Here is a 3,082-nt window from a genome sequence, read left to right as displayed (position 1 = left end):
AGAGTGGGATGGCCAGTGCCGGATTTATGTATAGGATAAGTAGGCTGAAGCCTAGGGCGTCTAAATCTAGGGTGCCTCGCCTGCCCACCCACTCCGCAGCGGGCAGTCTTCCCTCTCCCAAAATTGCAAACACAAGACTTCATTCGAGGGCAGGACAACTTGGGCCTCTAAATCTATGGGGCCTCTCCAGCCTGCTCACTCCCCAGTGCTGCAGTCTCCTCTCCCAAAATTGAAAACCCCCTGCTGTGCAGATAATGGAGAAAGCTCATAAATTGTATCCCTTCTGGCATCCTGGCCAACTCTATTACGCTGGTGTAAACCCTGGTGCACCAGAAGCCCAGAATAGCAGCAAATAAAATTCGCTCATACGTCAGCGACTGATCAGACTTGTCAACCAGTTCTTCCAGTCTTCCTAAATTATAAAGCTCCAAAATACAGGCCAAAAGAGAGCAGGTCTGGGAAGAGCGAGGCATACAATGGGCACCACCAGTGAAAAGGCCCTGCTCTGTGTAACTCCTGCCCTGTCATTTGATAGGGTGCCCACTTGCCCTCATAGAATGCTCTCGATTGGAGTCTCCAGGTCCAGTACAAAGGTCATTAGAAGGGAGAGCAGGGACCTTGAAGTTTCCAACAGCTGTTAAGCAAGCAAGCAAGCACACAGGTCACCTTTGTCACAGTCAGGACACCTATGTCCTGGACCAAAGCACTCATCAGGAGAGCTAGGAGATTCAGGTGAGGGTCAGATGCCTTGTCAATCCCAGCAGGTATATAACAGGAAGACCCAGCCAGGCCTGCGGCCTGCAGTAGTTCAGTTATTGCAAAAGTTTTTCAGCGTTAATTTTATGCATTTTTTTAAAAATCACCATGGTATTTAACAATAATATCTTACGTTATTTAAAAGAGAAATTGTGAATTGCAGAATTTTAAATACCCGTCGTCATCCTTGGCTTCACTGAATTTTGTTTATAACGCTCTTCCACTTTCTTCTAGTTGTGTGGGTGGGGGAGGGGGAGGGGCCTCACAAGTGGAGTAGCCTAGCACTTCTCTTCATCCAAATCCGGCCCTGGGGATGGAGGTTTCACCCAGCGATACATTGCTGGTGAAACCACCACCGCTCCTGAGTCCCTATGCTAGCATCGCCCACTGGAAGAAGGAACTCTTGACTCCCTCCAGGGGACGCTGCTAGCAGAGGGACTCGGGTGCGGTGGTGGTTTCACCAGCAATACACCACTGAGTGAAACTGACATCACAATTTGCTCCTCATACCGGTCCTGGGCAATATGTCACCTAGGCCTAGTCATGTCATCAGGAGTGAAGATTCAGCTGCCAGTGCAGTTAGCTTTGGGGATGAGTAGGTGCCATGTTGTTATTCTCAGGTAGCAAAATGTATTGGACTGGCTCTGTATAAAGCTACATTTAGAGCAAAACAAGTGCATGGGTGAGGATTCTAACATCTCCCTGTACCTCCTCAGAGTCCATATCCTGTATATCTTTCTCCTACACCAAGCTCCCATACTGGAAGTAAATTCCACTTGAAATGCTTGGAGACAGGAATGTAAGTGTTGGTGGTGGGTGCCTCTTTTGCTCTCAATGTCAGATTACTCAAAAGTCATTTCATACATGGTTAGGGCAGACCAAGATTTAGACAAATGAGTCTGCCTGTTGTCACTGTGTGTCCCTGATGTTAGTGAGGCTGAGTTGGGCCCAGGTGACATCTTCTCAAGACAGCTCCATGTTCACAGTTGCATCAAGTCAACCTTGGAACCTGCCTTGTCCAAACTTGATACTTTGCCATTATCTGGGTCAAAGTCATGAAAAAGATTGCTGTCTATCCAACACTGAAAAGCACCTTAGTTTCCAAAGTGTGTGAAACCGCTTCTATATCTGGCACAGCCAGCTTGTCTTATGGGTCATGCTGTTCCCCAGTTACTCGTTTGGGTGTCAGAAGTGTACTTCGTTATGCAGCTCAATCTTTAACAGGCAGTCAGGCTCTATAACTAAGTCACTACCACTTAGATTTTTAAGGTTTAAGGCTTAGGGAACACATAGATTTGGGCATGGACAGGGGGCTACATTAAAAAAAAAATCCCCAAAGAGATGCAACCTTTTTGAATACTTCATATAACTTTGATTTCTCTCTCTCTTTTTAAATATGGGCATTCTGCTGTACTTGGTAGGGACATCTGGAGACTAATAAAATTGCTTTCTGGTCCAAAGCTGCTACATAAGCACACATGTCAATATGGAACGATCCAACAGGTTTCTTGCTACAGGTGTGCAGCTAGTCATAGCTTTCAGGTAGAGAACGTACTCACAGCAGCGCAACCTCCTCACAAGCCTCCCCAGCTTACAGATGAGCACTTTTTTACGTGTAGGAAATCCCTAACGTGTGAAGAAGCAACTCTGAATGAAGGGTTCATCCAGGCTTCCTTTTGTGCCGCATTTCTAGCCACAGGGCGCCTGGCTTTAATCTGACCTGATGCATTAAAAGGTGGGAATCAAGTGAAAATTCTGCCAGCCAGGCAAACTGGGCGCATTTAAATTATTTATCAAACTGCACGTCTGAATGTGCCTATTTTCCAGAAACGCTTGTCTGCCAGGAAAACAAAAGGGCGCTTCGTTTTATTCTGTATTTCCCTCTGGGAAAGCTCCGTACTTCCTGTCATCGCTAGGCGATTCCAGGCGGGGCCCGAGCTGCCAACGGCAGACTTGCAAGGGAGGGAGGAAGCCGAGCGGTCCCGCCACCCTTCGCAGCGTCGCCTAGGATCAGGTTTCCCCCCCTTCAGCTTTCCCCATCTGTTCCCTTGCGCCGCCTCTCATTATCCGGAGCTGCCCGCTTCTCCTGCCTAGCGACAGCGGCGGCGGCGGGGCGGCCCAGGTGGCGCAAGGTGGGAGGAGGGCGGCAGAGGCGGCGGGGAAACAGCCGCAAGGCTCCCCACCGCGTCGGCGCGGGACCTTGGGACAAGAGCGCGCCGAATGCCGCGCCAAACTCGCCGAGCCAGGGCTTCGATCTGATTGGCGGGAACGCCAGGGGGACGCCCCGTCGGAGAGAGCCTGATTGGCCGGATTGTAAAAATATGTT

The sequence above is a fragment of the Podarcis filfolensis genome (assembly GCF_964270895.1).
Source record: "Podarcis filfolensis genome assembly, chromosome: 10".
Lineage (NCBI taxonomy): Eukaryota > Metazoa > Chordata > Lepidosauria > Squamata > Lacertidae > Podarcis > Podarcis filfolensis.
The sequence above is the reverse complement of the archived record's forward strand: the minus strand, read 5'-3'. Positions refer to the sequence as shown.